The following is a 23,401-nucleotide window of genomic DNA, read 5'->3' on the forward strand; positions in this document are numbered from 1 at the left end:
CGCCGCTGGAGCCGGGGCCCGGCGGCGCCCGCAGTGCATGAGAGGGAGAGCGGGGCGGGGGCCGCGGCCCGAGCCACTCGCCTCCCGGCCGGCGGCGGTGCGGGGACCGGCCCGGGGGGCGCCGAGGGGCGGCGAGGCGGTGGCTCCATGTGAGAGGAGGCGGCGGCGCACCTGATCCGCCGCTGGGACAGCAGCAGCCGGGGGGATTCCTCGAGGGCCGCCGGCCCGCAGCCCGCCCGGGGCGGGGGGGGGGCTGGACCCGCCTGCCCCTTTGAAGTCACCCGGCCCCCGGCGGCAGCCCCGGGGCGGGGGGGGCAGCGGACCCCCTCCCGCCGGGGGAGGGGGGCTCCGCCTCGCCGCCCGCATCGCCCCGCCGGCGGGAAGGCGCGCGCGCCGCGAGCGGAGGGAGAGCCCAGCGGAGCCCGTCCCGAAAAGTGAGTGCGAGCGGGAGGAGCCGCCTCGGGAAGGGGCCGGGTGCCCCGGGGCTGCCGGCGGGGCGGGCGAGGGGCCCGGGGCCGCGGCGGGGGGCGCGGCGCCGGCGGCCGCCGTTTCCCATGCGGCTCACGTTGCCGGCCGCGCACGGTCTGCTGCCCCGCGGTCCGCGCGCCGCTCCCGCCCGCCGCGGAGACCGGGCGGGAAGGGGGTGCCCCGCCAGGGCCCCCGGGGAGCGCCGAGCGCTCCTCCGCAAGTTGTGCCGCCCGCTTTGTGCCGGGAGCGGCGGCCCCCGCGAACAAAGGCGGCGGGCGGAGGGCTCGGACCCCTCCGTCCCGTCCCCGCCCGGGGAGCCGAGCGGAACTGCCGCGGCGGAAAGTTGTGCAAGGTTGGGAGCGGAGCGCACGGCCGCTGTGCTGTGAGCCCCGAGGGTTTCAAACATCCCCCACCCCGCTCCCCCGTTTTCCTTCTTTTCTCTCTAGGTTGAGTGGCTCTTAACAGACCCCGCGGCTCCCTCCTGCTCGCTCATTTACATAACACTTGGGTGGAAAATGTAGCTCTTCTTTTCGCGGAAAAACCTTATTGAAGAGTTGCTTATTTTCCATGTAAAGTATTTTGAATGCGTTTTAAAAGCCAGGAGTGTAGTGTTGGCTCTTCCTGTTTATCGGAGTAGTTGCTGCTTCACGAGGCACGGGAGTGCTCTTGCTCTTACTCCAGACCTTACTCCGGGACTGGGGAAAGAAGGGTCTCGTTTGGGAATGGAGCTGTCTTTGCTTGGGTTCTGTTTTGCTTTGCTTTTTAGCATTTCCGCCCCGTGCATAATTTCCCGCTGAGCAAAAACTGTATCAAAACTTGAAGTCTTTTTATAGAGTATCTTAACTTTCTTTTAACTGAAGAAAACAACACCTCCGTAGCTTGTCGGGGAAGAAACAATTGTGTCTGCTAGTGTTAAATTGTACTATTTGGGTGTTAAAATTTATACAGCAATTTGTTACATATGAGGAGGATGTACTAAAAAATGAAGAGAGTAGGTTGAATGTCGTTTATTTGATGAGACAGTGTTCAGACAGAGATCCAGAAATTGTAACTCTAGTGTGGAAACTGCTGTCTGCATGAGTCCTCTCCACATCTTCCTGGAAAGAGTCTAGAAAGACTTTGCAGGGGAAGGTGGTAGGGTTTGTCGGGCTTTTCATTAAAAGAAGAGTATACAGCTTGTGCACATCCTGTGGGCCAGTTGCTAGGCGCCTGCTCTCCTGTGCTTTCTTTACCAGATGCGATTGAAAGCAGAGGAAAACAAAACATAGCAGAAATGTACACAGTTGCTGAAATATATGGGTGTGAACAGAAGGCCATACTCCAGCATTCCAGCTATGGATGCTTGCTCTGTGCTTCAGTTTGTGCTACACTTTTGAGAGCACTTACTGCCTGTTTCCCAGCTGTATACTTGTCTGCTCCTCTGAGGAGATAGCCTTTGAAAACTCAGGGGAAAAACTTGACATCAGTAGGAATTTTAAGGTAGGCAGGGCACCTGATCTTTCACAGTTTCATTTTGAGACCCAATTTGCTGAAGGTAAGAAGATTAATTTTCTTTAGTTTGAAGTATCTCCATATCTTAAGCTTTCTGTCATCACTGCTGTTTTGAAAAGGGGTGTAAAGAAGTTGAACTCTTTATTTGGTTCATTTCTAGCTTTTCCTGATCGCTGAACTCAGTGGTTAGAAAAGGAAGTTGCATTCTCTTCAGGCCACAGTGTTAAGGAGATGGTCCGTTCTGTACTGCACTCAATAGCTACAGGAGCAAAGTGACACTATGTCCTTTTTTCATGTGGTGATTACACTTGTTTTAAGGCACTTCCTAGTCCCAAACTTAAATCTGCCTTTTCTCCATCATCATCCAGTTATTAATGGCAGTCTGGTTCTGTATCTTGATGGCAATTATGCATTCTTGTTGATGTTTCAGGTTCATAAATATCTCAAAAAGATATATTTTAAAATTTTTTTTGTCAAGGTTTAGATTTTTCCTCCTACTGCAGCTTCTATCTAATCAGTGCAGGTTCTTTGTTCAAGCTGAATAATTTACTAATACAATGGTGCCTGTTTGGAAACATAAATGTTTATCAGAAAGTATGTGATTTTCATTTGTATTAACTGTTAGAAAAGCTTTTACAACAAATAACTTTTTAGATTAGGGAAAGAAATAATTTTTATCTTTGGACTTAGGCTGACAAATTAACTTTACTTCTCCTTATGTACGCATGTGGTGCTTTGCAAAAGTTTTGTTCATTACTTCAATGGAATTTGTTGTTTCTGAACCACTAAAAGAAAGGAATGGTGTGTGATGATTTAGGCCAGCAATGTTATTAAACAGAGAGGAATGCTGCGTCTGTCTCTTTAAAGTAAACAGAATTTTTAAAATTTGGATGGCGTTTAATGAACATGTTTAATATTCTGAATCTTTTTGTGAAGAGCACATGCAATGGCTGTGTGTACATTACACTTGAAATAAAAGTAGCATAAAGACTTTATCTGCAGAGCTGCTTCAGCCGTGTCATATGTGGACTGTGTATGTCAGGTAATTCTAGAAAGACACGATAAACATTGCGTCAATTGCTCATGAAAACGCTCTCCCACAACAAAGTATTGTGCTTTAGTCAATTTGTGGAAACTGATGGATGGTTCAGTACTGAAATGCTCTAAGTATTCACTGGATAGACAACATCTATTTACTGCAATCACTACTATGAACATTAAAATAGTCTCTTGTAGCAAAGACTACAAGAGTAGTAGTTGTAGTCTCTGTAGCAAAGGCTACAAAGATTTTAGGTATTTGTCTCATAAAGACCTAGACCCATGTAAGCATGGAAACTGACTTATTGTCAACAAACTTCTTGATCTTTGTGGTGGTACAGGCGCTGGTTATTACACAGGCTCTTCTGGCTAAATCAGGCCAGGACAGTTTAGCCCAGAGCATGTCTGCAAAAGGCTGAAGGCAGCCCTGGATGCTTACAGGTCCCGGTCCCAGAGCCCCTTTGTGGCTGCTATCAGTGTGCACTTTAGGGCTGTGTCACTTCTGTGAGTTTGGCAGCCCTTGGTGGCTTCCTCTCGGGTGAACGTGTTTGGTGGCTTTGAGGGAGGAATGGACAAGTCCTTGTTTTGAAGTGATTGGTTGTAAATAAACGTGTTGTTGAGTGTATTAGATACCTTCTTATTCCTATGTTAGGAGAGAGGAAGAATATTAAATCCCTGTGCATTCCTCACCTGTCACAGTTTTGTATTTAGTAAAAAGTGAAAGGTGGTTCTCTGTCTTTCACTTTGTAAAGATTATTGGTGAAATAATAAAGTAATCAATTTTTGGCTACCTTCTCTGTTCAGCCAAAATCAATAAATATAACAGCTTGATTAGGCTCTTACTTAAACATTAAACTGCACATGTGCTTTTCTTCTTTGAGAGTTTTGCATATGCAAGATGTTTTTTGGCTGTAATGAATGTGAGAGGCGTTGTGGCTCACTTGTGAGGGGGCATTTCTTGGGCAGGAAGAGAGAATGGGAGTAATTAAACTACTGCAATGCTATGAATCCTACCTGGGTCTTTGCAGCAGTGGTTCTGGTTAGCTACTCCAGTGTTTGTCCTGTATCAGTGCACACACTGCAGTCATATATTTTCTATTAGATCTTTGCTAGGCTTTTTTGCCAGTAATGTGGACATGATTTACATCTGTAATGTCAAGTACTTCAAAAGTAAGGAATGTCAGAGTAAAAGGAACTACTGCATTTAGTTTTGTTCATGCTCACTATGGCAAAAAATACAAGTTCATCTCCTCAAGACTGCTCGTTTTTGCTAAATAGACAGATCTGTGTAATTCAGGAACTCTTCTCTATTTTGTTTTCTCAGTGTTCTCTGGAACAATTGCAGTTATTTTTACAAGGATGAAACAATGCATTTTTTTCTATAATGTCATGCCTAACCTACCAGCAGACATCTTTTCATTTGCTGGGGCAATTGAAGATGTTACCATCAGCTAGAGGATACAACACCCACAGCTGGTTGGTAAGAAGAGGTGTGTGAAATATTGTCCAAAACTAGCTTGCTTAGTTCAGGTAAGCTTTGCCTGAGTCTTGAGCTGAGACAGTGGGCTTTGCTTTGTGCTGGAGGATGAAGTGTTGGTGTGTACTGTTTTGGTGTGCCAGAAGTGTGCCACCAAAACTTCTTTTCCCAATCCAAATCCCTTCAACATGATTGGCGGTGGCTGTGGCACCAGGAACTAGTAGAATTTGTCTAGTTTTCTAACCAAACACAAATATGGCCATAAAATAGAGAAGCATGGCATGTTTTAATTAAGATATAAAACAAACAAAGAAAAAAACCCCAACTAAATAAAAAAGTATATGCTGTTTTCAGTTTTGGCTGTAATTTAGAGTTATACCAGTATGATACATTTTGCAATGGTATTTACCTCAGCTTATATTGAAAAAAAAGAAAACCAGTTTCCCTTTAATACTCTCATAAAAAGTCGAGTGATGTTTGGATTTTTGTAATCCAAATACATTGTTATGAAACTGATTAACATATTGATGTACCTTAGATGTTTTGTGGGCAGGGGTCATTGGGATATGGAGGGGAAAGGAAAGGGTTTCTTGAAATTGCTTGGTCTCCAAGCTCCCATATCGGAGAAGCCTCTTGTGGGTAGAGCCTGCTAAGCTGGCCCAGGTGAGTCCAGTTTGTCTTGTGACCTGAGACTGGATGGCTCTTACAGCAGAGGTACAGCTCTGAGGTAATTAAATAATGCTTCCTATTCAAAGGCTGGCTATTCAGAGTTGTCCAAAACGTGGATGTTGTGAAATGCTTTTTTGCTTGAAAACCTTTCAGTGGTGCGGATGGCGTGACCTGCCCGATGCTGCTCTGGAGAAGCAGCACTGGGAAGTCTGTGAACTCTTCAGCATGGGCAGGCTGAGATGAAGTGCACTTGAGAGGGCAGGGCATACTGCTGAACACTTTCTAAGCACAAGCTCTGCCTCCTTACCAGGCAGGAGGGCTGCCCTAGGTGGAGCTGAGAGGCAGGCACGTGCTGTGGTGAGACCTGGCCTTGTGCAGCTGGAGCTGTGGCGAGTGGGAGGTTAGAGCACGGTTGCAATAGAGTTGCAATAATTTCCCCTTAAACTCCTCGTAAACCTCAATCAATGAATCTCACCACTCCAGTGTCCTAGGTTGTAATAATAGATTAAATATTTTCCCTGCCAGTTCTCCCTCTTTACACATGGGTCTCTCTTTGAAAATAAAAAATCTGATCTGATTCTGGGATAATTGTTGTACTTGTTCCTATGTACCCTTCTCCTGTTCCTCAATTTCTTGGTCCGATGTCAGAGCTTGTTGTTCTCCCTCTTCAGCACTTCATCCTTAAGAAATGTTGCTCTGGATGGTTTGGATGTGGGAGGTAACCTTTACATGATACAGGTTTCTTGAGACTTCCCCTGTGTGTTCCTTGGTGGGTTTATCAAAGAACTTAAGGATGGTGGTGGAGACTCAATTGCACATGAAGTTTTGTTGGGTCCTTTTGACAGACTGAAGGATTCCTTAATTCGATCATGCAGAGTCAGAGCTCCTCAGCTGTGGCTTTGTGTTCATGTAGGTTGTGGCAACTGCTGTGAATTTCAGGACAGGAGCTGCAAACCCTGGGTGTGTGTTGTTGACAGTATCTACTTAAACTCTGCCCTCTTTGACCGTCATAATGTCCTTACTGCACACATTAGCCCTGTGTTCTCACAGATGCTGGTGGATACTTTTGGAGCACGTGCTTTTCAGGATAAAGTCTACCACGTTTTCTTAAGGGTGAAACTTTACATTTAGATCTGCTGTAACAATGCAGGACCTGCCTATGTTTATAGGGAGTTAGTTTGCTGTATTGCAAAATTGCATACAAAAGGCTATTACTGTCTTTATGTAAAATATATGATATGTCTTACAGGATGGAATGTGTGTCTGTATATATCTGCAGGAATGACAGTAGTCACAGGGAATTCAGAACTGAATTCAGAACTGAAGGCTACTTCAGGACAAGCTACTTGTCTTACTAAATGACTAACAAGCCCAAAGCATCATAAGCCAATGGGGAAGAAAAGGTTTCAAGCTTTTCCTCAAGTTCCCTTTTTAGGAGGGTAAGCTGCTCAGTGTGTTCCCTGGCAAGTGTAAGCCTTTTCAGCATTGTAGCATACTTCATGCTTGAGAAGTTGCTCACTAACTATTGCAGTAGCTGCAAAATCTAGCATTTCTTTGCTAGACCTGACAGTAGTGGGTACTTTGCTTTTGCTAACTTCTTCATTGCCTAATAAGGCTTTAGAATATAGTAGAGGATATTTTCTTTAGTGTTCAAGGCTGTAACCATTAAATAATAACCAAAAAAACCAGCTATGGATTCAGACTTCTGTGAGGAAATGTTACTCATCTTTTGTGGCAAGTGTGACCCCACATAGCTTGGCATAGTGCTGAATCTGTTGAAAACAGGATGTCTTCACCTTTGCTTCACCATTGTCTATGTCTTTGCTCAGCTGTGTTAGTTGTGGCCCTGAGCTTGGGCCAGTAAACCTGCAGTTTGGTGGGAGTATCTCCTGCTGTTTATATCTTGTCATTTTGTTTTAGTTCATACTCAGAGCAGGAGATGATCTAGCACAACAGAAAAGGGTCCTGAAACTGTGATACTGGAGATACCCTTGTCTAAGTTATTTTAAATGTTTGTTTCTGAGCTCTGCTGTGGCAGTTTCATCTGCTGTTGCCAGAGCTGATGAGTGTGTCTGCAGATCTGTGGCATTTCTCTGAGTAGGTGGGTGGATCACTGCAATGACAGGTAACTTTTTTTTCTTTACTACAGAGTACAGTAGTGACAGTTTTTATGGATCTTGAGGGCTAATCTTCAGCATCCTTTAAAGCATGCTAAGGCAGAGTTGCTGTGGTTTTCAGTGGCTTTTTTTTTTTTTTGGGGTTTTTTTGGCCAGGAAATGTTTTTCTCCACATACCTAAGTAGCAGTCCCTATTTGATCTTTCAGCAAGAATGAGTTTGAAAGAATGGATTTTTATGGGGCACTGTGTTTGGGGATTGCTTTTCTCCTAACTTGCTATTTGCTGCAAGAGTTGACAGGGAGGGAGACAGTGATCAAACCTGCAATGCTTTCCCCACCTGGCCTGTACTTAAACTTGTCTGTGTAGCCAAGATGGGGCAGACATGACCCTTATGACGAGCCTCTGCTGGAAGGGGTCAGTTAAATCCCTCTGCTTTCATGGTGTGTTAGTTATCTGTGGCAGCAGGTGCATTCTGACTGTGCTGTTGGCAGTCTGGGTAAGAGCTACACTTGGTCACTGCTTGATTCCCAGCCTGCTGGACTTTGTGCTGTCCTGCACTTGCTCCCCTCTACCAACTGTGTGGTGCACAGCCCTGAACAGCCACTCGGTGTTTATGAAATGTGTCAAGGGTAGCATGCAGGCTTTGGTAGCCCCTGAGTAATAAGGTAGTAATGCTAACTATGTTTTGACATTATGTGTCTAGAGGAGAGTGATTATATGTGTGAAAGAAGTCCTACTAATAGTATCTTAGGTGGGCTCTAAGACACAGGTGGCTGAACTTTCCGTTTCGCAATGTTATAGTACAGAAGTAACAGAAGTGTTTCTGTTAATAACCTTGATTATCTCCATAATGGCTTCTTCCTTAGGTTGTCCAGATGTTTAACCTAAATTTGAATGTTTAACATAGCTGAATGCACTATAGCTAGAACATTTCTTAGACATGGCTTGCTGTAGCAAAAGAACTTTGACATGCACAGTTACATTTAGTTTGTTTCCAGGACATCCTGTATTTTCATCTCATCTTCGAGGTCAGGCTGAATGGGGCTTTGAAAAACCTGGTAAAGGGGAAGGTGTCCCTGCCCATGGCAAAAGGGTTGGAATTACATGACCTTTAAGGTCCCTTCCCACCCAAACCATTCTCTGATTCTGTGATTTCAGGATTTCAGGCTGTGTATTGTATTCCCAGCTTTATAGCTTATTGCCATGGTGAATCTATTGTTATTTGTGCTTTGAACACTTTGAAATCAAGTAATTCCTGATATGCTACAGCAAAGTAGTGGGCTGATGGTGAAATAATTGAGGGTCGAACTTCAGCTCTGCCATTGCTGACATTTGGCCTGGTGGGAGCAGTAGATAACGCTCGGTGTGACTCAGGAGCACAGGCAGGAGTTGTTTGAAGAGCAGAGGTGGGTGGTGTCCCCTGTCATGGGGTGGGTGTGTGGCTGTCTAGTGAGGGGAGCTGCATGCTGGGGTGGCTGCCTGCCTATGTAGGAGGTATGTACAGTCATCCTGCTCAGCTTGTGGCTGTTTACACGGGCTGTGGGAACCTTTCAAAGGGGTGCTGGGAACGACTGGAAAAACAAAAGCTTGTTTAGTGGCACAAAAGAAATGTTAACGTTTTGGTCCTTCTCATTCCTATTGTTTGTTTACACGGCATAGTGGTGGGAACAAAATTGATTGCGTAGGTTAGGCACGACCTAGCAAAGATTAAAAAGGAGAAACTCATCATTAGACATTTCACCTGTCCCTCATAAAATAATTTCAAACATCACAAAGGTTGAAATGTTATATTCACTTGTCCTTAATGGGGTCGTCATTTCATATTGTATTTGACTAGCTTAGTTGCTGCTGTAAGGAATGGCTCCCAACAGCTTCTCGTACCCATATCTCTTCCTGCACTAGCTGTAGGTTTAATCTAAATTTTTATTAAGATTATTCAAATTAATTTTGTGCTATTTGTTTTCTATAATTTAAGTTCCCTGAATTTAAGTGAGAAGGGAACTAAAAAGCAAATTGAGTTGGCTCAGTGTGACGCGGAACGTGCGTTAGAGCTGGCACGGGGGATGCACAGCTGGCGGTGAATCCTTTGGGCACTGCCTGGCCATTAGATCAGCTTAACTGTGCCCTGAAACCTCATGGCTGTGGTTTGATGATCTGCTGAAACCAGTGTGGAGCAAGTGCTATAACCAAAAGGGCTGATCTTGTTCCTCCTGTCCCTTCTTTGCTTTTGTGGTTGTGCTGTCCACTTCTGAAATCCAGCTGTTTGTGAACCAACATGAGTGCTACTCTTGCCTGACTTCTTAGCTTTTCAGTAAGGAGAGAGTGGTATTGACCCTTTTAACAGCAAGGCAAATTTAAGTAATTTGAAAGTGTTTACAATCCTTGTACTAAACTGCAAAAGTATTGTCATATGTATCATGCTGTAAACTATATGCATGATATAAACTACCTTCAGCACTACTGCCAATTCAGCCTTTAAAACAGAGTATGTGCTTGATCTTCAAAGGTTTTTCCCTCGAGTTCTCTTCATATCACAGTCATAAGCATGCCAATCTGGACAAATAATCCTTTTATTCAGTAGAGCTACATTTAACACAGTGATCAAAGCTGCAATGTACAGAAATATTAGTATTCAAATCTGTAAAACACAAGGGAAACAAACTGTTCTGTGAGCAGTGGAGCTAACAAAACCTAGTTTCCTGTGGATTTGTGTCCTCTGTCTGCTGCTGTATCCCATCACTGCAGTAACAGTCGTGATTACTGTCCTGTTATCTCCTGTGACCTCCCTTATCACAACATGTCAGATCCTGCACCACTCCCCATATAACCTACCTGCTAGCTGGGGTAGAGGCAGCTGTGCTGTGCTGCTGGCAGAGCAGTGCAGAGTTGTGCTTGGTGGCTGCTACCAAAGGGGGAAAAATTTACATTCAAGAATTCTACTGATTGTGAAGCTGAGAGTTTAACTTTTGTTCTATTCTTTCTGCCTGTCAGTTGCCATCTCCAGAAAAGCAGTGGGATTTTGTTATAAGGTGTGTGTATCTTTCTTCTCAGAATCACTTTTCACAAAGATGTATTGTGGCACTGGAATGTATAAAGCTTCAAGTAGTTCTGTTCTTTACGTTATTTGTGATGCTTTAACCCTGGTTTAGTTGAATGTGTTCTTTTTGTTATAAAAATCCAGTTAAACTCAAGGTTCTTAGTATTTTTTTTCTATACCTTTTCCTTCATATTCTTCGGCATCTCTCAGTTACAATCAACATACCCAAACTTTCTGATGGTTTTTGGCTTGCCCTTTAAGATGCCTGTTACTAAATGTCACCTTTTTTAACATTTAGTTTAACTATATTTCAAATCATTTTTATGCCAGCCTAGAAGTGCTGTACATTTACAAAGTGCCTATTTAAAATGCTGCATTCAGTTTGTAATGTACCAATTATAATATTCTCCAAAATATTTAATGCACATCCTAATTTTTTTCTTTTACTGAGTGTTATTCTTCTTTGGACTATCAAGAGTCAACATATTTCTTTCTGAATTTGTTCTTAAGGTCCAGGCAATTGGTGAGTAAAATATTCCCCTGGACACACAATACCTTGATTACTGATTATTCAGTGTTTTCTTTGTCTGTCATGTATTTTCCATTTTATCTAGCTTGGTTAGACGACATGAAATGCATAAGGTTTCTTCTCGTATCTTAACCTTAATAGCTTTTATGTGAATGAGTTTTGCCACCTTTTGCTTTCTGGACCATTAGGGAATATGTGTTGCAGTTCTAGTGAAGAACTGTGGCCTTCTGCTGTTAACCCTTATCGGCAAATTAACAGACCACTTACTGCTTTTTCTTTTGATGCTTTACTGCTGGCATCTAAACACAAATGTTTTCCCCTAACACCAATATTAATTTTACTTAATGGCCTCTTGAGACTTTGAGGGAGGTTTTTCAAAAGTCTTTCTTTCAGCAATTTCTCTCTAGTTCACTGTTGTTATTATAAAATTCTACTACCCTAAATAAGCATGATTTCCTTTCCAGAAACCATGCTGTGTAAATTCTCTGGTATTAACCTGCATATGTTTTACAATCGTTTTCTCCAAACAATTGTTTCAGCTAGCTTGCTATGCATGAATAGCTTATTTGTTTGTTACACATTAAATCATATTTACTGGCTCTTTCAAATGTAGGTAAGTACTGTGTTTTCTCACATTCTAATACTAGGTATTTTTAGTAGGAGGTGAATGTAATTTTTTATTATTTATAATTATTTTTTCTCTTGTTCCTGTGGAATCACTCAGTTCTGATTTCTGCTAATAAAATGAGAAAATGCAAAAGTACCATGTTTTCTCTGAGGTGTTGGTGGTTTAGGTTTGTTAGCTCTGTTCTACTCCCCCAGATTGTGTAGTGGAGTGGTGGCAGCTTGAGAGAAACTTATGTGCTCAAGTAGTCTTACACTTTGAGTGCATTGTCTAGGAGATCTTGAATTCGGATGGCAGAGGCACTGTGAGATGTGCAGTGAAAAGGGAACAAACAGGCTACAGAGGTCTTCCTAATGAGTGAACAGCCTGATGCCTGTGACATATTCTTCCATTTGTTTATTTTCAGGAGGGAAAACAACCTGCAAATAAACCCAAAGTGAGTAATTTAGCTTTTCTCTGGAGAAAAATGTCAGCTGGTACTCTTCAGTAGCAGAACCATTCTGTTGCCCAGTAAATGCTTGCACAGACACAGTGTCTAGGAGGCAAAACCATGAAACGGTTGTAGGTGTTTTAGTGGAGAATAATCAGTAATGTTATTCCAACAGAAATATAATTTTGTAACTAATATTTTGAGTGAAAGGTCAAGCTCATTAAAATATTTGAGTGTAATATCTTCTATCAAGATGGCAGTTTTGGGAGAGACATCCAAAAGTTAAAATACTTCTATATTTTTATTGAAATGTTCTGTTTTAAAATGTGTTTAATAAATAGTTTTAAGTGTATTCTAGAAAAATTGACCCACTGGTTCACACTGGCATGTGTTCTTTCTAGCCTAGTATTCTGTATCTGATAGCCATAAAAGAGAAAATCTTGTTCAGGAACCCAGAAATTCCCTAATTCTTTGCATGACCCATCTCAAAAAAATGTGTAAGTGGATTCACGTGGAACATTGAGAACAAGAACAATTTTAGATGCTTTTCATTTCGCACTTGTTCTCCAGCTACTTTCAGTTATGGAATCTCTGAGCCAGAAGTTGTTTATGTTTATTCAGAAATTCTTAAATGATTTCTCTTCTGAGAACCTGTATAATTTCTTCTTGAGCCCTTGTAAATTTTTCTGGTCCATTGCATCCTTTTGCAACAAATCCCACAGATCTGCTGGCTGTTGCCTGAAGTGTCACTCATGTTTTGAAGGTGGCTTCTCCTCACTCCTTGGGTGCTGCCTCCCGTTCGTGTTGCAGGGGGCAATGAGCAACTACTGTTCTTTGCCTTTCATGTCACTTGCCTCTGGCATGGTCCCTGGAAATGGGGATCTCTGTTCCCAAAGAGACCATTTTTTCAGGTCACAGTTCTTCTATATTTAAGCACTTTTTGCTGTAAGAGTTCACCTCTGTAAGATGACAGATGCTGCTTTACTACGTGATTTTTTTTGTGGAAGTGTGGAGGTGCTGTTTGGGTACCAGTACTTACTGGCGTTTCATCATTGCAGTCAACCATACAAAGGTGGCAACTGCAGCTGAAATTTAGGCTATACTGGGGGCATGTTTGCTAAAGAATTGCTTGAAAATTGCCTGTGAAAATGATGGGTACTCAAGTAAGGATGAGGATTTCTTATTTGTGTCTCCAGGAAATGGCAATTCCTGTATAGTTGTTCCTGTGGTCGTCTTTTAATGTGGTTAGAACATCAGCTTAATAACTCTGAAATTTTGCTCTATTGATGTTATGGATCATGAAAAAAGAATAGAAACACTAGGATCTATCTGAAATAATAACTAGCAAGTTTCTCATGTTAGCATTACAACTGGTGCAACCAGGCAGAGCAAACAAAAATTTTGTTCTTGTAATTGAAGTTTTCTTTTTGGTCTGTGGTGTTAAAAGCACATTTTGAACTTCAATTTTATTGTCATCCCATGTGAGTACTTTTGTGAAGAAAAGCAAATTTAATCCTTATTGGTTTTCTATATGACTCTAAAGCCTTTATTTAACTGGCTGATTTGTAGATCTATACGAATAGATTGTATTTAGGAATAAGAATCTATAAGAATAGATTATAGAGTCATATAAATGTATACATTTAAAGAACATTATTTATAGAAATATATAGAAGGGTTCTGCAAGCTACATCTTGAGGTGTTAAGGTGTTAAAGGCATGTAACCTAGAGTGTTTGTTTAAAATACTAGTTATTATTTAAGTTACCTAAGTAATTTATATAATCACCATAGGCTTTAAAATATTTTTTACATTTTTTTAAATGTTAAATTGATTGCTATCATGGAGGAAAAATCTAAAGATTCATGTGAAGTATTTTAACTCAACGGTTAATTTTCTGTTGCCACTAGTGATAGACTATCATATTGACTCTTCTGGAATACAGGTGAAGATAAGATAAATGAAATCTAGGTCTGATGCTGCAGTCACTGGAGTATACACTTAGATTTGGCCATAAGAGTGCCTCCAGAAAGCTGTGCACTTCCATAATGTTTGCTGCATCAGTAGCTACAAATGCAAATTTGTCAAACTTCTTAGTCATGTACTTTTGTTGCCTCAGAAAAGAATTAATTGTCAGTTTTCCATTGATAAAAAGTCATTAGTCTAAGCTTCTGTTTATTTACTTACAAGAGCAAGAAGTTAATCTCTGAAGAGTGGGACTTTTCAAGTATGCTTAAGTCATTTAGGAACATAAATTCCACTGCCTTTGTACTGTGAGAGGAGTAGAACTGAACTGAAGGAGAGGATTAATTTTGGAAGTTAAGCAAACTGAAAAGTGCACTTGATCACAACTATCAGGCAGTGTATTGTGTTCTTGATTAATTCTTGTATGAATCTTCTTAGCCTAAGTGAATATTAGACTGTAGAATTGTTGGAAGACCTGATCAGGTATAGGCAGGGAGAGTTAGCAAAGTTGACTTCAGGACTTAAACAGGAAAATATTAAAATAATAAATTACTTCTAATTGCAGTTTGAAAGTTATAGCATCCTCTCTCAAAGAGAATGAGAGAAAAGCGTTGTGTAACTCTTTAAAATCAGTGTCTTTGCAATAGTTATTGTCCTGCTGCTTTCTTTGCTAGCACACATCAGTGGTGCAAAAGTAGACAAAAGGCTCCAAAGTCCAAAAAAGCTTTAAGTGAAAACCTTAAAAGATGGTCAAAGCTTTGCAATTAAATGAAGTGATGTGTCGCTTTTTGGTATGAATTTTAATGGTCGTTTGTTTGCCTCTTGACTACTCACTGATTAACTATTTGTTTGGCAGGAACCAGGAAGTCTGCAAAACTTGTTTCAGCTATCAGTTGTTTTTCTGTGCCTTATCAGGCTGCTTGACAACTGTTTAATTGAAAAGTTTCACATGCTATTGAAGTGTTATTGTTAGAATAAGCACTTAATTCCAGAAGGAGGATATAATCTCATGGCTTGATAGTGAGAATCACAGTGTAGAGGGTGGGATGCTATCTCTGTCCTAGATAGCAGACTTGTTTATTTTATAAATAAAGATTATATTTTCTGAATAGCAAAGGATAGAACTTTGGCTGATTGTAGATATCTCTGAGTAGGGACAAATATTTTACTGTCATTCTGTTACAAGAACTTTCACTGAGAATTCAAATGCTGTATCCAGTGTAACAAATGGGAATCTTGTTCTGGAAAAGTTGCAGTAATAAGGATGAAACTTGCTTTTTTTTCTTGGGCTCTTGTGCATATAAAAAAAAATCCAGCAGTTGCAGTGTACTTGCTGAAAAGATGCAGCTGAGAAATGGCAGCAAAAGAATGGCTTCAGACTGCTTTTAGAAAAGGGGTGTTTCACTGTTAAATATGAGTAAGAGAACATATACTTTTTGCCCTCACATACTGTTTTGCTTTATTTTCTGTGTTAACACGTTATGCAGCTTTGATACTTGTATATTGCTGCTAATATTGCAGCAAATTGTCTTTTGTAGGTTTTAAACATAAAAGTTTAGAGGAAATACCTGTGTGGCCTTTTTTGTCTAGCTGATGGTAATTAGATGGAAAATGGCTTTTTTTTTTTTCCCTTCCTTTTTGGTGGCCTAGTCTGTAATCACATAATAATGGAGCTGCCTGTTAACAAAGCAAGTCTAAAAATTGTGAGTAAGGAAGGAGACTTAATGTCAGTGCTTTCAAGGATTGCTGGTATAGTGCAGCTAAAGTCAAGGCAAAAATGCTGATGTTGTTTGGAGGAAGTTTGTGGCCATTGTCCTCCTGTTAGTGCTGGTTGTTGAGAACAGCTACAGTCCCCCTCCAGACAGCAGCACTGAGTGCTGGGGACTCAGGCACAGACTTTGTTTCAGTTTAAGTGAAAGCTATGGACACGAGTGCTAACAGCACTTTTGATCTGTGCTAACTACAGCTCTTCTCATTTTTGTTTGTCAAATCCAAACAAATCTTTGGGTCCAAACTGAGTGTGGCCATTGAATGGTTTTGTTCTTGTTGTATATAGTTGTGGTGGTCACAAGTACAGGTTGTCAGTGTTGCACAGGAAACTTTACATAATGCATTAATATGATGGATTTCAGCTCTTGTCGGGGGGATCTCTTCACCAAAAGCCCCTAAATGTTTCTGATGATAAATAGGCAGGAAAATTTGTGTCACACTTGCTGTGCTTTGAAAAGTCAACATGAAGGTATTTTACTATCAGTTTAAGGAAGTGGAGAAGTTAACAGATTTTAGAACTTCTGAGTTGGTGATTTTTAAGAAAGCATAGTTAAATGCATTCTATGAGGTTTCTGATGTTTCATAGACTAACAAAAGGTTGCTTTATTAGTAGCTTTAATGAACAAATCGCTTTATTGGCTTAGACATACTGGTTGCTTTGTCGGTCTAAACAGCTATGGGTTCTTGTTTCAATTCACCATTGTGCTGGAGTAGAGAAGTGATAGCCATTGACCTTCTGTTAAAGCACAATAAAAAGTTTTTTGTGAAGAAGGAAAGTGTGCAGGGAAAAGAGCAATGCAGTGCTGTGTCTTGAGTTCAGCAATGTAAAAATCAAGATACCATGTACCTCTGTTGCCTTTTTTACTAGGTGGCTCAGTGTAGTGAAACAAGAAAAGACAGGACTGACTTTCTGAAGGCTGTTTTTCATGGGACCTCTGTGTAAAGAAAGAAGGTATTTATGTCCTAACTGTAAGGAAACATATTAAGCAGGTACTCATTCACTTCTGAATGGAAAGTGTATTAGTCTTCAAAAAAATTCTGGTTTTACTATTGATTGTCTGATCTATTTATTGTTTTATTAAGTGATTAACACACATGACTTAACCATAGCCTATGGCTGAATTAAGTGACCTTATTTTATTTCTTGAATTACTTCCTAAGAATTTATTTAAACAAGGAAAGAGCTTTATTTTTTTCTCCTGGCTGTATGCTTAAGGCACAGAAGAAATTTCTTAGATGCAGTAGACTTTTGTTAGTGATAAGCAGCTCTTAAAGTTGATGTCTGTGTAGTGAAAGGTTGCTTTCAGGTGGGATGACATTGCAGTCATTTTTGTAGTTATCAGCTTGCTGTAAAAACTTAGCGTATTGCTTGTTAAAGATGAGCATTCTCCTGTAATTAGAATAATAGTGTTGCAGTAGAAGTGGGGGATTCAGATTTGCCAAATGTATTTACATTATATAACACATGAAGTTATAATCATGATTAAAAGGATTAGGGATTTTCTCTCTAATGAAAGCCCTGTATGAAACCAATTTATCATTCTCTGTAAATACTTCTTTATTAGGGATGGGGCAGTACAGTGCAGCATGGATGTTCTGTACCTGGCTGGTTTCTACTTTGCAGATTGGTACTCGTCGTTTGGTGGGAGCAGCTGCTGGAAAATACTTTGCACTTTAGTTACACTCTTGAGTTTTTTTGTAGGTATTGTGTTGTATGCTTGGTGGTTATGGTTGTTGAGTCTAGTTTATAGTGGTCACTCTATTTGTAATACGATAAAGCATATGAATTTTTTTTTCTCATGGAGCAGTTTTGTACCCTGATATGCTCCTAATTCCTCAGGAAAAACAAGTTTTCCCTGCAACAATTTGGGGAAAATTACGACAAGCAGTGAAACTGCCCATGCATAAATTAATCTAGATTTGATTTTTGAGATGGTTATTGCTATAAACTTGTGTCTGAGATTAGGAATGAGCTTGGGTGAGTTTGCATGAGAACATGTTGAGGAGAAGCAGCCACACTGAGTGAGTGTTCAAGTGTGCCTTGCTGATCCTGGTCAGAGGGGACCTGGGTTGCCATTGTGTTCTGGGTAACAGCTATAGCTCAATAGTTCTGTTTACAGGAAGCACCTTTGGACTTTCTTTAGTTTCCTTCTGAATCCTATAGCATCAAAATTTCATTAATGTAAAATCTGCATGGAGGAAACTTACAGCAGGAAAAAAAGCACATTTTTTTCATTTCCCCTCCCTATGAGGAGCTGGGTAGGATATGTGATTGTCACTGTATGCAGTTTCCTCTTGCCTGTCTCTTCTGGTTTCTGCCTTCCCTGCTTTTCCTCCTTCTTTCTGGTCTTTCAGCATGTGCTCAAGGTTTGTTTTGCTTTCTTGCAGTCTTGCTGCTATCTCCCTATCTTCTTTTGGCTGCAGTTTTTTCCTCTACCCCTTTTCTTGTCCAGTTTTGCCCTCCTATCCTTGTTTTACATTTTAATGTTGAAGTAGTTTTGTACCTCTTCAAAATATGTGTTTTTCCTTTGTGAGCATAAAAATTAGTTGAGTCAGCCATGATTTTTAAAGGAGCTGCCCCTTCCACAGGTTGTGTTAGCACCCCCTTCTGCCAGCTGCTCAACTATGTTCCTCAGCAATTCTGTACTTGCCTATGGGTCTGTATCTCACTTTCCCAGTGTACAAATTTTACTGGTGACTTAAATCCTCAATATTGTTTGGAATCAGTTAAGGTGTCAAAGGATTTTGACAGTACAGCAAAGTACTTAATATAAAAGTACTATAAGAATAGTCAGCGTGGCAGCAGTTGACTAAATGCAGTTCATACTTCTAAATTGATTATGACCAAACTATCCTTATGAGTGATGGAATTTTAGAGGTTGTGGAGCTTCAAATAAAGTGGTTTAACCCTTTGCACTGCTCTGTGGAAACTTGCAGCCCGCTGTTGGGGAAGTGGTTTTGAAGCTGTGTTGATGTTATGACTGCGCACCCATCTGTAACTGGAGTATGTGATAGCAATGGATGCCAGCTGTATGTGTAAAAGCAAACTGGCAATTCTGGTGCAGTTTTCCTTGGAAAGATAGCTTAAGGAAAGGTAAAGCAATAAAACAAATTGAAGAGTTTCAGCTGTCTAGAACTGTGCTGCAGTTAGCTTTTTCACTATACATTTCTTCATCAATATCAGCTTCCTAAACATCCATCTCAATATCGACTGGCAGCCCACAAACTGCATGTATTGAAGAAAGAAGATACCACAAACATCTGTTTGGTTTAAAACCAGCAGCCATCTGTGACATACAATTAAATGCATGCTGTATAGCCCTTAGATACCACTGCATCTGCAGCAAGGAGAGTGCATTTGATGTTCATCTTTCAAAGCATATGCCTCAGAACACTATTCCTCAAGAGAAACAGTAAAATTTTTGACTATCCAGCATGAATTGGCTGTAATACAGCAAGAAAAATCCCTATAGTGGCTTAGCATTGTGGCTTGGAATCTATACAGAAAATGATTGAACATTACCAGCTGTAGTGGGAAATGGTATGTGGAAGAAATTTCAACACTTTTCCCTAATAATCTCCTACCATGATCAGAGCCAAACTTTTTTTAGGTGAATTTGCATCAAATTGTACCAGGTCTTGCAGAGCAACAAATGCAAGGCTTGGCAATGAATCTTCACCTTTCTATGGTAAGTATTTGTTCTCCCCCCACCACTAAAATCAACAAAATCTCTGGGTCTTACATATTCAGACACCATAATTAAATATATTCAATTCAGGTCACCAAATGTTGCTATGGGAGTAAAGGGAGGGGAAGCAAATAACTGTGAGGTGCTTAAGTGAACACACATCTAGAAATGAGAAAAGACATCACCACTCTATTCTATCGGTCAAGAGAAAATGGGTAATTGGAGTTTAACCAAGGTGGGCCTAAAGGAGCATTCAGGAGACAAATCCTTTTTAAGTATGGGTTTATGTAGACTATCGTGGCCTCAAGAATGGGGTTTTGTGAAATTGCATTAATTTACCCACTCCTTTAAATCTTCAGCATATCACATGTAAATAGTAATTGTCTATTCTGGTCTTATTAAATGACAAATGTTTTTAAACTTTGACCATTTTCCTAGAAAAAATCTCCATTTCACAAGTTTTCAGCCTCCACATATTAATTAACATAGCTCAGATGAAATCAGAACTCATATTCTCAATTTGAAGTTGTTCTAAAGACTGTTCTTTGTCCTTTCCAAATCTGGAGGTTTTCTGTGCCTAGCGTGTTCAGCTGTATCAGTTTGAGTAATAGAACAAGCTTTATAGGTGAGAGCTTTTAACACTTTACTGGACCAAAATTGTCTTAGCAAACTCAATTTCACTTAATTTGAGCAAAACATTAACCTGGCTTACAATGTTCAGTTTCCCCAGTTTAGGTTCAGGTTCAGCCTTGAGTGAGACTCTGGCTCCTTTGGTTTTCATAGGGCTTCTGCCTTGCTAATCAGAAGTTATTTTTAGCTCATGTTGCTGCCTTTTTCATCAGTCTTTTGGAGGTGGAAATGCAGACAGAGCAGTGGTGTGATAGTTGGAAGGACTGAGGTTTCTATTCCTAGCTTCTGCCACTGACTTTGTTTGAAATTCTCTTATTCAGGGGCATACTATTCCATTTTATGCATCATACTCTATAAAATGAGACAACACATCTGTCAAATGTTTTGAGGTCTTTGAGTAAAAGCTGTGTTTGTTTCAGGGGATCACAGTCTGTGATGCCAGTATAATAGTACGGTTTTATTTCTTTGTGCAAAAAAAGCAGCATCAGTAGTTCACCCTTCTGCATTGAAAGGGAAGCCTGTAATTTATGTAATAATCTTAAATTAATATGTTCTTCCACATAAATATAACTAATAATTGTTTAATAGGAGTAGTGACTTAAAATGAATTGCTAGTAGATGTACTGGTCATTAGATGCTTTAAGGAAATAAGTAGTTATATTAATCAACTGTTTGTGGGACTGTTTTAGCAGGTGCTAAATTTCTGTGCTATTGATGTTGTTCAAAATATACTTAATAAAACATAAATATTGTTCTCATGCAATGAATGCAATATCCAAGACAGACCCACAAGTTCTAAGTGAGATGTTACTCTGCTTAATGGTACACATCTTATGTTTTCTCACTCTCATGGAAACAGCTTACTGCTATAGTTGCTGCATTAATCCATAATCCAATAAAGGGGATTTATTTGAGGGGTTGAAGGCAGAGAGAAGGAAAAAAAAAGTCTCTATAGTGCCCTATGGGCAACAGTTAAGCTAAAAATAAGATGGGGCTCTTGAATAGCTCTGTGTTTGAAACATATGCATTGAAGTTTCATGGTATTCTGTAAAAACCTTACCAAAATGCTTGATTTTTCTGAGAGGAGATTCAGGACTTTCCTCTCTTCTTTTCAATATGGGATGTGCCTTACCTGTATCTGTAAGATGGCCTGTTCATGCTTTATTTTAAAGTGTTGCTCAATTCCTGTGTCTGAAATGAATTTCATAGAACGGCCAAGAAGACATTCCAATTTTTTAATGCTTGAAGATTTCTCATACTAGAATTATCATTTAATGAACTAGTGCTTTACTCCAATTTCCAGTGTACAGTTTAGATAAGAATAATGATTTTGAGCTCTTACAAGATATAAAAACCTGGAGATCGTTTGGTGCTCAGATACACATATCTTCCCATGGGTCAAAATAACAGGAAGAAAGTTTTGAAGTTCTGAACAGGATTAAGAGTGTGTGTATGAATTAGAGGGCTAAATTTTTGTTTTGGCACCTGCCATCATGTGAAGCAACCAAAGCCTTGAGCTGCCTACAAAATACTCGAGCCTGTGGGCTGCAGAGAGAGCCTGCAGACATCACCAGAGTGTAACCCACAAAGCCTTGCCTGCCAGGGACTGGAAATGTGCAAAAACTGTCAGCAGTGTCCAGAAGATCTCGACGCAAGTTGAGGAGATGTGACAAAATGGCTGTGGCAAGTTTTTCTCAGTCGAGCCATGCTGTGGGTAGCAGCGAGGGGCAGAGGCATCTTGGATCGGCCAGTGGGCTGGTCGGTGCCCTGGTCTCCAGCTCCTCATGCCTCTGAGCTGGCACTGGACTAGCTCTAAAAATAGCACATGTTGCAGATGCTCCTGTTACAGCTGCATGAAGGAACAGGATCCTTCTGCCTGGTGTGGGTAGAATTACAGCCCCTGAACATGAGCAAAGGCAGAGCTGTGGGAATCCGGTCTTGGTGGACACTGGTGTCTGGAGCACCTGAAGCTGCTCCTGCTGCTCATCAGCTGCTTTATGTATTGTTTCTTCAGGGTTTGCAGCTCTCTGAAAACTGTCGTGCTAATTTAAACAGCAGGCAGCAGGAGGGTCTAGCATGCAGTATGCCATTTGACAGGATTGGCTTTTTTCCTTTATTTCAATTTTGGGAATTGGTATAAAGTGAGTCCAGAGTTTTGGAAGGAACTATCAATCAGATTGTAAAAGTAGAATTCTTCTAGCAGTCTTCTTTTTTTTTTAAAACAAGATTGGTCAATTTAAAGTCAGATTCAGTTTTTACCCTTTTTATGCTTTGCTGTTGAAGTGGTGCTTACTGGGAGAGTAGTGTATCCCATTTAAGTTTTAATTCTTTTCTGTTTGTTCATTCTGACTGCTGCTATTTTATAAAGTCAGGCAGAATGTTTTGTTAGCAAACAAATGGGAAGTATAAAGCAAGCAGCCCTTCCTTTTCTAATAAATGCTTCCATTATTCTTTCTTAGTAGTTAGAATGTTATGTCATGGGCCAAACTTGAGTTGATAACTAAGCTAGAAATGATAATAAAGTCTTGGTTGTGGGAAATGGATAAACTTACTGATAAAATTCTTATTTTAAAAGGTGCCTGGTGTCTACATCAGAGTTGCCTTTTTTAGTTTAGACTTACTGGCTTTGCTAACGCTTAAAATAATGCTTTCTTTTATTTTTTTCTTCTTTTTTTAGTTATTCTTGGTGAAATTGGAGTTTAGTATTGTACTGATAATATCTTAAATTGAACTATTGTTAATTGTTGGCATGGATTATAAAGAATTGACTTTTAACCAGTTAGGATGATACATGTAATAAATACGATATTTATTTTCCTGTTTAAATGCTAATATCATGAAAATATTTAGATGGCCCGGGAACTGAAAGATCTTGGAGGATGGCACAATAATACTGCATATGAATCTGGATGCAGACACAGGTTTATCTGTTAATCTGAATATCTCCATTTATTAGAGTATGATACAAACTGCTTGGTGTTTGTATGCAAGTTACCTGAGAACCTGAGGCATGTTTTCAATGAGAGTAGTTTCAAGATTGTCTCAAGAATTGCCTGTTTGTCTTGTACCTTGTGGCAATTCATTCTTAAAATAATGAAGGCCTGGATCAGCTGAGTTTACATATGTGAGAAATTTATATATATATATTTTTTTCTGTTTTGGTTTGTTTTTGTCATTGTTGAGGTGTTTGTTTGTTTTGGTCAGTTTTGTTTTGTTTTTTGTTAGTTTCTTTTTTATTTTGTTTTTTCATGTGTTTATGTGCTTCCAAGGAGTCCACTGGATTCTGGGTGTAAATAGAATGTTTTCATCTCATGAAAGTAGAATTTTTTCATCTCACACTTCTGTATCAATATAGAAAAAATGTTAGATACCTTTGGTAGAAACTCTTATCCAATACCATTCTGAGGAATTTCTTGATGTATCTACTTCAGTGATGTTATAGTTGCTAGAAAGCAAAAGTCATTCT

General features: G+C 40.3%; 1 protein-coding gene across 1 annotated transcript in view; it reads left to right on the forward strand.

Moving 5' to 3' along the window:
• The first annotated feature begins 352 nt into the window (after window positions 1-352).
• The window catches only part of FBXW7 (F-box and WD repeat domain containing 7), a 176,701-nt gene continuing 153,652 nt past the window's right edge, over window positions 353-23,401 (forward strand). The window contains exon 1 of the mRNA XM_054294353.1: window positions 353-434. The gene's annotated coding sequence lies outside the window, so the exon portion shown is untranslated. The remainder of the gene's footprint in view (window positions 435-23,401) is intronic.

The sequence above is a fragment of the Melozone crissalis genome, unplaced genomic scaffold, assembly GCF_028551555.1.
Source record: "Melozone crissalis strain CALT ecotype California unplaced genomic scaffold, PUWL_Pcris_2 ptg000006l_1, whole genome shotgun sequence".
NCBI classification, from domain to species: Eukaryota; Metazoa; Chordata; class Aves; order Passeriformes; family Passerellidae; genus Melozone; species Melozone crissalis.